Here is a 15,317-nt window from a genome sequence, read left to right as displayed (position 1 = left end):
TACCACCTATATCTGATCTGACTTGGTAGGGGTTGGCTTGAAAATGCAGAGAAGTACGCGAAAGACATCTAGTAAGAATAAGCTCCTTAACACTGTAGGTTTGAAAATAGACAAGGATTTTCCTAGGCGCCTTCCGTTCTGGGTGTAGCCTGAACGGGTCCCTATGGACCCGCTGAATCTCCGCTTCCAAATTGATGTCTGGGCGATCCTTTAGGATATCCTCCCGGAGGAGTCTGCATACAAAGCCTTTTATATCTTCTACTTCTGCGCCTTCCGGAATATTAAGGATCCTCAAGTTGTTGCGTCGACACTGAGTTTCCAACCTTTCTAAGTCCATAGTTAGAGTTCGATTCTGGGCTTTCAGGGCATCTATGCCTTTAGAATTCTCTTTGGAAGACTCTGTGAGAGATGTTACTTTCACTTCTAGATCACTAGTCCTAGCGCTGATACCTTCAATTTTAGCCTCCAGCAGGTCGAATCTGTCATGCAGACCCCTCTGATTTTTTTCGGAAATCTCAAATCCGGCTAGTAAGTCAGCCCTGAGCGAATGCAGTAAGGAGCCCAGTCTATCCTCTGTTAAACCATTCTCCCCAGTGTCTCCCGCTGCCCCACTCAATTGTGTGGAAAAGGTGTCGTTTTCCAGACCAAATTGTGGGGATGCTAGAAAATTCTTGGATGCGGATACGGCAATCTGATTATCCTGCATGCCATCCGATGAAATTATCCCACTTTGTTCAAGAATTTGATTAGGAAGATGCTTTGCTGCCTCTCCTGTAGTATCCTGAGGGTTAGCTGTCCCCAGAATCGCATACTTATTACTCAGGGGGAAAGTAGCAAGAAGAGGGGAGTCAACTATAACGTTTAACTTATTGACCGTTTCTCTTGTGGGCTTCTCCGTTCCATGTAGCCCTTTATCCGCTTCCCCGTCGTTTATATCATCCCTGATATTGACTGTTTTAGGGGCCACTGCTTGTTCCATGATCTTAAAAAAACTTGTTAAAGAGGGAGTCCCTCTAGGCATTAATGGTTGCTTAGATCTCCCCCTTTTTGTACCCCCCTTCTTGTTTGTCTTTAGTGGTGAAATAGGGATTGGCCCACTTCTTGCACCCTCCACTAAATCCAAAGGGTTAAGAACCCCTTTGTTCTTAAGTTCTTGCTTGGAACGTAGCTGATAGCGGTTCTTTACTAGACCTCCTTTCTCAGAGTCAACAGAGTCAACAATAACCCCCTTTGAAGCCGGAGCACTGTCCAATACAGGGCTCCAAATTGATGCCCCTGTGCTGGACGTGCTGCCTGATATTAGGGTTGTTTTTTGTACCAAAGAAAAAGCTCTTTCTGGCTCCATACAACCTGCAAGATCCTGGTTAGTAGAGTTTATCCCAGGGTGAGCCTGCCTTGAAAGAACGCTTACTCGATACCAAAAAGCAGCCCTTGAACGAAGCCATATACTATGGCAGCTTACCCGCAACCAGGAGGCTTCTGTTATCTTTACCGCTTGATAGGAGTCTGCAACGAAGCCTCTCTCAACCGGCCTCGCATGCCGGCTGATTTCCTCACTCGGGATCCGATACAGCTGCCTAGTGAGCCGCTCCTCCGTGTACCTCCGCTCGCACTCTCGCATCTCCAGGTCCCGCCCTGTGCTACGCGAGGGTCCTAGTGCCTCTGTGTTTGGTCCGCGTCCGTGTCGCTGCAGAACGCGGGATGAAAAGCGGAGAGAGAAAAGTTCTCAAAAGGCGAAAATAAACATCTTCAACAGGTAGTTCCTTCCATCTCACCGTTCAGTTTGCAGCCATAATCCAATAGACCGACTTTAGACTCGTTTTAGGGCATGTTGGAGCAGAGCCTCGCAGCAGCCGCTAGCCTGCCGCCGCCATGTTCCTCCTCCCCCTGGAAGAATGAACTCCTGAGGGCCTTTTGACCAAATGCCTAATGGGAACCAGTAAAGCAAGCACGATTGCCTGACTCTTACTAGAATTGTTTATTTGACAATTACATAATTTCATCTATTGTTATTATTATAATTAGTGTCTTTATTCGGCATATAAAAAATACCACAAAAGATACAATTCATATAAAATAAAAGAACAATCATTAGAAGGTACAACTTCCAAGAGATTCTACAGGGCACAGCCCCATCAGGTGAACATACTATCTTGTTTCTTGGAGAATTTCAGGAAACAGGAACCCCTGCCCAATAAACTTAAATTACAGTGAATTAAAATACTATAAAGTACTAATTTCAGAACAGCGAAATATAAACGGTGAGGCAGTAATTCATATATCACACAGTGAATTTAAAAAACTATAAAATACTAGTTTCAAAACGGCGAGGTATAAAAGGCAAGACACTAATTTCATCTATCAATTCATCCTCCCATCCAACTTCTAATTGCAGCTCTTTATCCATACTTCAATTCATCCATCTACTCATCAATCCATTCATCTTTTTATTTCACCATCCATTCACTTAATATTCCAGCTATCCACTGACCAGTCAGTGCTACCAACTGGACCCGTATTCTTTCATCCACTTTTTATCTTTCCATCTGCTTATTTTTCAGTATTTCAAACATCCAGTGAATTATTCTGTTTACCCTGATCCAGCAACCAATCCATCCATCCTTTCATTCTTTTACCCTTCTGAAATTGTATTTCTAACCATCCATTCACGCATTCACCCCTGTATTAACTCCTATGAAATTGAAACTCCCACCCTTCCATTCATCCTTCAATTTACCTTTAAATGCATCCAAACTTGCACAATTTCTTCATTTGTTCTTTTTACCCTTCCTTCACATTGCCGTCCATATTTTTTTTCATTCCTTTGAGTATTCTTTCCTTTCATTCATGCTTTCCACCTACGTCCAGCCGTTCCTCCTTTTCAGTTTCTACTTCCCAAGCGTTCTTTTCTCGCTTTGTTTTTAATTGCTTACATTCTCTCTCCCTCTCACTGTTTGTGATGGCCCGTCTCACCTTTTTCCTTGTTTCCTTCATTTGCCTCTTTCCTTCAACTTGATTTTTCACATTTTATGAACTCCACCCGTCTGCCCTGTCCTTGTCTTATTCCATTAAAACATGTCAATACGTTACCTGCAGCGGGAAGAAGTCAGTATAAACTTAACAAGTTCCAGGGTAACCCCCACTTTAGTTGCCGAAGCGAGGGGCTCAAAACGCCACTGTTCCAAAGCAGGGGGAAGGCAATTATCAGGGAAATGCTCCTGATGGAGGAAGGAAAGGAAGGAAAGGAAGGCAGGCATTGGAGCATACTCAGTGCAAGTCCTACAGATTCAAGTGAGGAAGGCAAGAGCAGGAAAATGGAACAGCACCACTCTTAGACAGTTATCTCTTAGACTGAAAAATAGGCGAGGCTCTTCCCTGTGATATTTATGAACTTTGTATAGGCTTTCCCCACTGGTGTGAGATGAACTGTTAAAGCAAAGCTTGCATTCTAGTAGTTTCTGTGTCTCTGCATGTTGTTGGTGTATTCCGGAGTCCTTTGCTGCTTGGACTGTCACATGGCAAGAGGCCTGCACCAAACATAATCAACAGAACTAATAACATAGCCCTTTACATCCCTCGGTAGGGCTTCTCATGAGGCATATCGACTTAGCAATTCAGATGTCTTGCGCATAGCAGAGTGGCCCAAACCGTATTCACATGACACTATCCGGGGAGCTGTTGTTCACTTTCTTCTTTAAGTATCCAAATCTTGAATTTATGAAAGTAAATGCTCTTAGAATATATTGGAAACATCACTGTTCATTAAAGCTGGGCCTGTGCTTTGCTGATAGGCGTGGTGAAGTAACTTTTCAAAGTCCTGAACATGGTTTTGTATAATGGCGAAACGCACATCAAATGGAACATTACCTTCTTTTCTTCCATGTGGATCCTCGATAAGGCACCAACTTTGGCAAACCTAGAGGTAGATGTATCAAGCCTTTTGCGATTCGCAAAGGCTTTTTTGCATTTCTGGGAATGTATTAAAAAATCGCAAAATAAGGAATCGCAATCATTTTCGATTCCTTATTTTTCTTAAGCATTTAAGGACTCACAAATTTTGCGATTCCTTAAATGTGATGTATGTGGGGTTCTGAAATTGCGAGTTTTGGATAAGAAATTGCAAATTACCACCAATTTGTAGTTGGTGGTAATTTGCGATTTCATTTAAAAATGCCCTATTTGGCATTTGTGAAGGTGGCATGTGACGCAGATTCATGTGGAGAAGTGTGGCTCACTGATTAGAGCGGCAGACTCTGAAGCAGAGATCAGGCCCGGGACCAGGGTTCAAGTCACGACGCGGCAGGGTCTTGACCTCAATGTCCGTGGACTCGATAATTTTCGCCTCGGCGCCTACTCTAATCATGGGTCCCACGTTGCAACTCTGGCCAATAGCTTGCTTAATCTCCACAACGGCCCCTACAACTCTGGGATGCCTGGCTTCACCTTGGGGGTGCCCAGGAGGGGCTTCTCACAGGGAGAGCCAGGAAGGGTTCCACAGCGTTATACAGCACCGCGACACCCCGTTGGGGCAGCTGTGCGCTTTACAAAACACACTACATACATGCCCATAGCGCATGTATGTGCGCCATATGCACACACATGTACATTTCAGGGGAGCAGCAGGGTGTCTTTGAGGCACCCTTGATATTATTCTCAATTTGCGAATTCGCAAAATGCGATTCGTAAATTGGGAAATATTTCGCAATCATTCCTATGGGCCTACTGGCCCATAGGAATGCATGGGAAATTATTCCTTATTTGCGAATTCGCAAAGTGCGAATTCACAAATAAGGAAGACTAAGAAATCGCTCAAAAATAGCGATTTTTTAAATACATTCCATTTTGCGAATTCTAAATAGCGATTCCTTAAAAATCGCTATCAAGAAATCGCAAAATGGAATTTTGATACATCTACCCCTTAGTTTGAAGATGGCAACAAGGTCAAAATGAGGAATTAAGTGACGCCAAAGGGTTTGTCATTGATTATAGGATTAGGCTGTATTTAACATGCCAAAGTTCTTTTGGTCTGTAAGAATGGTGAAAGCATCCACCATGCAATTCAGATGTATTTAATTTTATGACAGTAAAATTATGAGATATGGACGTTTTGTAGTGGATCTCCTTGCAAGAAGGCTGCTCCAACTGCACAATTAGAGACATCTGCTGACATTGTATAGGCTTCATCCAGATGTTTTAGAATGAGGGATGCAGTAAAACCTTTCAGAGACTACAGACTGACAAGAAGAGGCCCAAAGATATGGTTGATTCTTTTGACCTTTTTTGAAGTAATAGAAGATTTAGACATGAATAATTGTCTTTGAATCACCAATAAATGGGGGGAAAAAATGAAAAAACATTGAAAGCTTTTGGGTTTGGTAGAGGGGCCAATAAAGAACAGGTCATATATTTGTATGATCCATCTCTATTCATTTGGAAGACATCTTCATAGTTGAAAAAACTCACACTCGAACCTTTCCATGACCAAATCAAGTCAAGTTCAAAATTTGTATAGCGCACTACTCACCCAGAGGGTCTCAAGGCGCTTGAGGGAGGGAGGGAAGCTTTACTTATCGAATATCCAAGTTTTTAGTTGTTTTCTGAAGGAGAGGTGGTTATGTGTAAGGCGGAGGTGGGTGGGGAGAGAATTCCAGGTCTTGGCCGCTAAGTAGGAGATGGCCCTTTCCCCCCATGGTGGATCTTTGGATACGTGGAACTGCGGCGAGGGCTAGGTTGGACGATCGAAGTTGGTGGGTGGAGGTGTAAAAAGACAGGCGCGTGTTGAGGTATTCAGATCCTAGGTCATAGAGGGCTTTGTGTGCGTGGGTGAGGAGATGGAATGTTATTCTCTTGTTGACGGGGAGCCAGTGGAGGTCTTTCAGGTGTCCGGAAATGTGAGCTTGGCGGGGGATGTCTAGGATGAGTCTGGCTGAAGCGTTTTGGATGCGTTGGAGTTTTTCTGTAGTTTGGTTGTGGTTCCAGCGTAAAGAGTGTTTCCGTATTCCAGTCGGCTTGTGAACAGTTCATGGGTGACCGTCTTTCTTGTTTCGGTGGGGATCCAGCGGAAGATTTTTGTGAGCATACGTAGGATGTTGAAGCATGATGATGAGACGGCGTTGACTTGTCTGGTCATTGAGAGGGAGGAGTCGAGGATGAAGCCTAGGTTACGTGCGTAGTCCGTTGGTTTGGGTGCGTTTCCCAAGGCCGGTGGCCACCATGAGTCGTCCCAGGCGGAGGGGGATGATCCTAAGATGAGGACTTCCGTTTTGTCCGAGTTCAGTTTTAGACGGCTGTTCTTCATCCACTCGGCTACTTCTTACATCCCTTCATGTAGGTTGGTTTTTGTGGTGTTTGGGTCTTTGGTGAGGGAGAGGATCAGCTGGGTGTCGTCTGCATAGGAGATGATGTTGAGGTTGTGTTGGCGCGCGATGAATGCGAGGGGACTCATGTATACGTTGAAGAGGGTGGGACTGAGTGATGATCCTTGTGGTACGCCGCAGATGACTTTGGTGGCTGCTGATCTAAAAGGGGCAGGCGGACTCTCTGGGTTCTTCCGGCGAGGAACGAGATGATCCAATCCAATGCTTGTCCTTTTATTCCGACGTTGCTGAGGCGTTGTATAAGGGTGCTATCACAGACTGTGTCGAAGGCCGCGGAGAGGTCAAGTAGGATGAGGGCAGTTGTTTCCCCGTTGTCCAGTAGAGCTCGAATGTCGTCTGTTGCTGCGATTAGGGCGGTCTCGGTGCTGTGTTTGGTTCGGAAGCCGGACTGTGAAGGGTCGAGGGATTTGTTGGATTCGAGGAAGGCGGCTAGCTGACTGTTGATGGCTTTCTCAAAGACTTTGGCAGGGAATGGGAGGAGCAAAATGGGGCGGTAGTTCTTACGTTCAGTGGGGTCTGCTGTGGGTTTCTTCAGGAGGGCACTGAGTTCGGCATGTTTCCAGCTTTCCGGGAAGGTAGCGGAGTTGAGGAAGCAGTTGATGACGTCTCGGAGATGGGGTGCGATAATGGAGTCTGCTTTGTTGAAGATGTGGTGGGGACATGAGTCAGTTGGCGATCCTGAGTGGATGGAGTTCATCAGGCGGATGGTGTCTTCAGAGGTGATTGGGTTCCAGACGCAAAGGTTGTTGGAGGGGGGTTTTAGTTCGGAGGTAGGTGGGGTGGACTGGTCGCCGAAGCTGTTATGTATGTCAGCGATTTTGTTGTGGAAGAAGGAGGCTAGAGAGTCGCAGAGGTCTTGGGATGGATTGATGTCGTTGGTGCTGGCGGTGGGGTTGGTAAACTCTTTGACAATGTTGAATAGTTCTTTGCTGTTGTGGGCGTTGTTGTCGAGTCGATCCTTAAATGCTGATTTCTTGGCGGATCGGATCAGTTGGTGGTGTTTGTGGGTGGCGTTCTTGAATGTGGTCAGGTTGTCAGTGGTTGGGTTTTTTCGTCAGGCTTTTTCGAGGGTGCGACAGATCTTCTTGGAATTCTTGAGGTCGTCATTGAACCAGGGGGCTTTTTTGCTACCTTGCTTGATTTGAAGGTTTTTCAAGGGTGCTAATTCGTCAGCGCTGTGGGTGAGGTTGGTGGCTGCTTGGTTAGGGTCCGATGATTTGGCAGGGGGGTTTTGTTGAAGCGATGAGAAGAGCTGATCGGTGGTAAGTTTGTTCCAGTTTCTGCGGGGAATTGGTTGTGGGTGGTTGTCGGTCGTAGTCTATTTGTGGTTGAAGTGAACGCAGCTATGGTCCGTCCAATGGAGAGCTGTGGTGTGGTTGAAGGAGATGTGCTTGCTGGAGGTGAAGATTGGGTCGAGCGTGTGTCCGGCATAGTGGGTGGGGGTGTCAACGAGTTGTTTGAGTCCGAGATTGGCAAGGTTGTCCAGAAGGGTGGTGGTGTTGCTGTCGTTATTTTCCAGGTAGAAGTTGAGGTCTCACAGTAGAATGTAGTCCTCGGAGGGGAGGGCGTGTGGGCTGATGAAGTCAGTGATGTCTTCGCTGAATTGTGTGCGGGGTCCTGGTGGCCTGTAGATGAGGGTGCCTCTGAGTGTGGTCTTGGGGTCGGTGTGGATCTGGAAGTGAATGTGTTCGGAGTTTGCGAGGTTATCCTCGGAATTGGTCGTGATGCGGATGGTATTCTTATGGACAATGGCGATGCCTCCTCCTTTTTGGTTGATGCGGTCCTTTCGGATGATCTTGTAGCCGTCCGGGATGGCTATGGCGATGTCGGGTGCTGATGAGGGGTTCATCCAGGTTTCTGTAAGAAAGGCGACATCAGGCGATGTGGTGTCGAGTAGGTTCCAAAGTTCAATGGCGTGTCTGTGGACCGAGCGGGTGGTGAGTAGGATGCATTTCAAGTTGTTAGTGTCGGAGCTCTGTTTGGAGTTTGTGGATTTGGTGTGGGTTCTGATGCAGTCGAACTTGCAGGAGTGGCAGGTGAAGGGTCCATGGGTGTGTCCTGGGGCGGATTGGTAGCAGTCTGGCATTCGGGATTAAGTGCTGATAGGGATGCGGAGTCGTACATTATGTGGGTGGGGTGGATTTTGCGGGGGCCAGGGGTTTGGCGCTGGGCGCGGCCAGGCGCGGACGGGCGTAGACGGGCTTACCATTGGCGCACCTTCGGCGCGCATGGGGCGCGTCAGCTGCGCGTGAACGCTGCGCGCAAAAGTCTTCATCATATGTGGATAGTGGAGGGGGCTGGGGCGAGGGAGGAGCAGCTGGGAGGCGGGAGCGGGGCGGAGGGAGGGGCTACAAGGCACAACAACAACAAAATGGCTGCAAAGCAAAAGCGAAACAGGGCGAGATTGGGGCACAGTCTGTGGTGTCTCAGAGATATGGGCAGAGGCACAATCGGGCACAAATGACTCACGAAGCAATGTGATCAGTGTAATACAATGTAGTTCAACGATCGTACCAGGCAGCTCCTAGAAACAATGCAGGCAATGAGAGCAATGCTAAAGCAATACAGAGCTACGATATAACAAACAAGCACAAACAATATTACAATAGACAATGCCAGCTAAGCGAGCGATGCGCAAATCAGCTGTTTGCAGCAATGAACAGAGGGAGCGTACTAGCGCTACGATACCAGGAGCCAGGGAGCGTGGGGAGCGACCGCCTCTGAGCGAGTCAGGAGTGTCACAGCTCAGGAACAGACGGCACAAACTACAACTATCTGTGGGAGGGAGGAGCAGCTGGGAGGTGGGAGCGGGGCGGAGGGATGGGCTACGAGGCACAACAACAACAATATGGCTGCAAAGCAAAAGCGAAACAGGGCGAGATTGGGGCACAGTCTGTGGTGTCTCAGAGATATGGGCAGAGGCACAATCGGGCACAAATGACTCACGAAGCAATGTGATCAGTGTAATACAATGTAGTTCAACGATCGTACCAGGCAGCTCCTAGAAACAATGCAGGCAATGAGAGCAATGCTAAAGCAATACAGCGCTACGATATAACAAACAAGCACAAACAATATTACAATAGACAATGCCAGCTAAGCGAGCGATGCGCAAATCAGCTGTTAGCGGCAATGAACAGAGGGAGCGTACTAGCGCTACGATACCAGGATCCAGGGAGCGTGTGGAGCGACCGCCTCTGAGCGAGTCAGGAGGTTCACAGTGCAGGAACAGACGGCACGAACTACAACTATCTGTGGGAGGGAGGAGCAGCTGGGAGGCGGGAGCGGGGCGGAGGGACGGGCTACGAGGCACAACAACAACAAAATGGCTGCAAAGCAAAAGCGAAACAGGGCGAGATTGGGGCACAGTCTGTGGTGTCTCAGAGATATGGGCAGAGGCACAATCGGGCACAAATGACTCACGAAGCAATGTGATCAGTGTAATACAATGTAGTTCAACGATCGTACCAGGCAGCTCCTAGAAACAATGCAGGCAATGAGAGCAATGCTACAGCAATACAGCGCTACGATATAACAAACAAGCACAAACAATATTACAATAGACAATGCCAGCTAAGCGAGCATTGCGCAAATCAGCTGTTAGCAGCAATGAACAGAGGTAGCGTACTAGCGCTACGATACCAGGAGCTGGGGAGCGACCGCCTCTGAGCGAGTCAGGAGGGTCATGACTATCGCATGGGTCATGTGGAGTTCCAAAAAAGAGGAAAACATTAAACTATCATCCTTGTGTATTAGGATTTGTGAAGGCAAGATGTCATGAAACACATCATTTAAAAAATGCCAGATGGAGGAAGTGGCATTACATAGCCTGAAGGGCATGGCCTGGTTTTGGTGATGTTGTATACTAATGTGAAACACTGTCTTCCACTCATTCCCTTGTGGTTTTCCGACAAGATTGCAAGCCCCATTTAAGTCCAGTTTGATCTATTGTAATACAGACTAAATTTGATCATGTAAAACTTGCATTTACGTTGAGCGATATTGGAATTGTATTGTGAATATGTTCAGCTGGGGATAATCAATACACAGTTTTAACTCCAGTTAATTATGTTGGACGGTAAAGAAGCTAGGTACACTGCTTCAGGATGTGGAATGCAAGGTGCTGTCCATGTCCAAATTGTCTTAATTTATTCCTGTATGATCAGTTTTTTTTATTTCTGTGAGAGGGTATATTCTTTCAGAGTAAATAGCAATGCCTGGAACAAAGTTAATATGCTATCATGTTCACTAAAGGTAAAAAAACGTGTGTTTACTTCTTTGTCATCACAAAAGTCAAGTGGGGGGATTACTGAGAGGGAATATCACATTGGACAGCACTAATGTCAAAAGAGTGTCGAGCAACTATAGAACAAAATTGATCACGGATATATCTGGAGTATCTTGATTAAAGTTATAACATCCATGTCAGTACATTTTCTGGAACGTAAGCATCGTTTGCTATCAATTAATCAAAGGGATATATATGTTAAACCACTGCATTCCTAAGATCATTTGTAAATGTGGGGCATCCATGACATCAAATTAGGTCTGGGAAATGGGTTTCCCCACACATTTCATATCAATTAAATTAACAGGGACACCTCAATCCACTAAAGCTTTATCCCAAACATCGGAAAGTTTCTGTGGCTAAGGAAGACCATGAAAGTGCGGGGAAATACTTTAAATCACCCACCAGGAACCCCTTCTTTACTGACCGCCGGGACAATTTCCCAACTAAGTTCCAGTCCAAGGATGACCTGGCGTCTTGTTCCTGCTGGACATTTTCATGGGGAGCAGGATCAAGACTGATTTACATATGGCTGGGTCCAAACTGGAATGGCATGGAGAGCAAAATAACGATGAATATAGGCCCAGATCTCTGACTGGTGGTGAGTGTTTGACATTTTTCAGCATTTCATCCATCAATCGTCTTTTTGTACTTGTCACCCCAAGTGGGACGGGTACGCCCATTCGTGGGTCCTTTGCTCGCCATGCAACTGGATTCAGCTATCCTGGCCAATGATGGGTGATACCACGAAACTAGTCCCAGTATGCTTATTTCGAGACCATTGAGGACATGGCCTGGCAGTTCGGGCTTGACTGTTCCCATGAAGAACAGGGTCAAGACTCATTTGCATTTGGCTGTGTCCAAACTGGAATGCCATGCTGAGCAAAATAACTATGGATTTTTGCCCGGATCTCTTACTGGGGTCAATGTTTGACATTGTTCAGCATTCTGTACACCAATTGTTCTTTTTGTGTGAGGTAAAACCAAGACAATGGTAGGAAGGCCAGAATTGAAGAGCCCTACTTATGTATTGGTCTCCTTTGTTTCTGTATCTACTGTACATGAAGCCTCGGTGACAACGTGTGTCAAAATGAGGCCTGTAGTCCTGGTAATAGTCCTGTTGGGATCATTGACTGTGGGAGCTTCTATTATTGACCTGTCCCCTTGAGGAATAGCTGCTGGCAAAGCGACTCCTTCATTTGCCGGCCCTGCCAAAAACACTAGAGCAAAACATCTTTGTTAAAGTGAAATGAGCCATTTCAACAAAGGCAAAGGTGCAAACATACTTGCTAATTTCCTTGATAAATAAATCCCCCAAACAAAAGGTTCATTGACCTGTTGACCTTTCTCTCTTAAGAAGACATACTGCTAAATTTAGAATTCATTTTTGAACTGAATACTTTTACGTCGCTCTTGAGAAATGGCTGTGATAGTGTTACCTAACAAGCCAATAGGATGCTGATTACACCAAGTATCAGGGTCAACTTGTGTAACCGTAATTTTCGCCTTTTCCGTCAAATAAAAAAATTATGGTCAAACAACCAAACAGGTCCAGGACTCTTTCCTGGCAATCGGGCCAGGCCCTGTCCACTTATTTCTTTGGATCTTTTCCAAACATGGTAGAAAAACAAAGCATATTAGAATCACTTACAGGAGTGGCTGTTACATTGTTTGGAAGAGAAGGGTATGGGTAATTAGAGAGTAATTGGTTTCTGACAGCTTTTTCAAGGGGGTGTCTCAAATAAAAAGAGACATAATCTGACACAATCTCTGATGGGAACCATTCCACAGAATTAGGCTGATAAATCAAGGAAGGGTCAAACGTGGGTTCAGCCATATAATCCACTATATTAGAGAATACGGGATGAGAAATGTCACCCCCAATATGTAGAGACATTTTCCGACTTTTCTCCAGAGGCCCATTCAGAAACAAAAAACATAAGAAGATTTATCAAAGTTATCTTTGTCACTAAGAACATTGCTAATCTCATCATCCATATCCTATAAATGAGTAAATGACTGATGTACTAGAAGGAATTTGGAACCTCCCCGTGAGAGGACCAATCTACCTTGGAAAAGACAACATGAAATGCCTCACATTGTTTCCCTCTATTTTCAGAGTGAGTCTCGGATAACATTTTTACCATAGAGTCCTCAAAAATGTTAGGACTATCCAGCATATAAACTGAAACTGTATGTTGTACCGAGCCTTTTCATAAAGGATTATAAAATATTATTGAAATATCGGCCGCTTAGCCTTCAATTAAAATAGCAGCATATCCTGTGGCAGAGAAATAAGAGTTAAACTATGCGTGATAAAATAGAATGTCAAATATATTCACTTCTTCGACTGTCTAGAGTTAACAGGGCAGCCTTTTAGTGCCCACTAGTTGGAGCCCCCCCGGTCCCAAGGAGGGGGAGGCTCTGGTGGGCTCACTAGCCCCTCCCCTGGGCGGGTGCACTGTGTCGTGCGTCCAGGGGAGGGCACACGCTTGGGGGCAGCCCGGGTATTTAGGCCCCTGCCGCCCCCAGATCAACCTATTTTGCCGGTCGTTTCTGCTGCCTGCCTGCTGTCACGCTCTCACTTCCCCCCCTTCCCCGTCCCTGGGTTAAGCCCAGGTTGCACAGGGGCCTGTGGTAGGATACCATGGGGGGGGGAGGTGGCCAGATTGCGGGATTTTGTGTGCAGGCAGGCGGGGCCTTGGCGGGTTGGCATGAGTCCGGTCGGGGCGGTAGGAAGGGGGAACTGGAGGGCTGCTCAGGGGATCGGGTGCTCGATCATCCCCACTTCCTGAGCATTAGCTCTCGACGTGGCAACACCTCACCTCCCCCCTTGTCCCATTCCTTTCGCCCCCCGCATGGTTCCAAGGGGGCAGGCCGAGGCCGAGTGGGCTTCCGTCCTTCGTGCGGGGCTTCCTCTCCACAGGGGAGCCCCACGACGAGCGCAGCACGTGGAGGCAGGGTGGGCTCCCGTCCTCCGTTTCGAGCATCGGGGCCGCCCGCTTTGCAGAAGAGCCCCCCATCACCCCAATGATCGTGGCATGAGGAGGCGGGGTAGGCTCCCGTCCTCCAGTGGTGAGGCATCGGGGCTCCCACTCGCCAGTGGAGCCCCGCAAACGCTCGGGGACATGGTGGCGGGGTGAGCTCCCGTCCTCCATGAAGAAATACATCGGGGCTCCCTTGCTTTAGGGGAGCCCCGCATCGGTCACGGCACGCGGAGGCGGGGTGGGCTCCCGTCCTCCATGTTAGAGTCATCGGGGCACCCTATCATCGGGGTGCACCGAAAAAGGTCACGGCACTTGGAGGCGGAGTGGGCTCCCGTCTACCACTATGTGGGCATCGGGACTCCATCTCTTCGGGAGCTCCGCATCGTTCGGGCCACGCGGAGGCGGGGTGGGCTCCCGTCCTCCATAACTTTAGTGTGTCGTGACTCCCTCCCGTGTAAGGGAGCCCCGTAAGGGGCGTAGCAAGTGGAGGCGGGGTGGGCTCCCGGCGGGGTATGGCGGCATTTGGGGGCACTTGTGTTGCATTCACTGCCAGTGGCCCCCCATGGCTCCCTGCATGGCACACGCGGTTGACGAGCGCACCACGGTCCCCATTGCCACTGGGGCAGGCACTTTGGCAAGGGGGTTTACCCGTCCAGGGGTTGCGGTCCTGCGGTGTCGGGGACTCAAGTGTGTTCTGTGCGGGTGTTGTTTTAGTCGAGGTCTCGCGGGCGGCGGACGGTTTGTACGGAGTGCTTTTGGGGCGACCATGTTTTGCCTCGGGATTCCAGTTGACCCGATGGAGCGTCACAGGTGCATCTGTCGCCGAGGGCAGCCATGCTGAGCGGTTCATTGGGGATGTTGAGAACAATGAGTATAAACCAAGAGAGGGAAACGTCATCTTAAGTGTCAACTGCCAGTCCGACTAAGAACCTGCCCTTCACACACAGTATTGTAATTTTCCTTAGAAATCGTGTTCAGCTAAATTACTGTGCCGAGTTATTAGTTTGCATTGGATGTTGCATTCCCAAGATGGAAGGCTGTTTATCGGAGAGAGAGGTGGAGTTATGGCCAGAGCTGCCACTGCTGCAGAACTGTGAAGCAGGTTCGATTTCCGCTGTGAGCTCAACGCCCTGTGATTCTGGGCAACCCGATGAGCTATTAACGTAACTGATGCTAGATGTAAAGTGCTCCAGTGCGTTATATAGGTTGAGTATTTATCACGCCTTCCAGCCCCATTAAAACAAATTCACCTTGCACTGTGTCCGATGGAGTACAGGGCGGCACATCGGGCACAGTTCAGTAACAACCGGGGAACTGCTCTACAAGTGCTTCTTTCAGAGACATTCTGGATGAAGCACTAGCGCAGATATTTGTTCCTAGACTGTAGATTGGAGTGGTGATTTGGCAACTTGTGCAGCACAACTCGCAACGCTCGGATTATCAGGTGTCACGGTGGTTGGTTCCGGGACTTCGGCCCCGCAGGAACTGGTAGCTGCCTGGTGGGGTTGTGGGGGCAGCGGAGGTTGAGGAGGCCACGTGCCATCATTTTCAGGCATCATTGAGTATGTTCGGGTCCTCTGATCTTGTCCGCACCAGGTAACATGACTGGCGGAGCCTACCGCAGCTCCCCGCACATGACGTCAGCGGTGTGTGTTTGTACCGGGC

Source organism: Lissotriton helveticus, chromosome 4_1, assembly GCF_964261635.1.
Source record: "Lissotriton helveticus chromosome 4_1, aLisHel1.1, whole genome shotgun sequence".
Taxonomy (NCBI): domain Eukaryota; kingdom Metazoa; phylum Chordata; class Amphibia; order Caudata; family Salamandridae; genus Lissotriton; species Lissotriton helveticus.
This window is presented reverse-complemented; position numbering follows the sequence as displayed.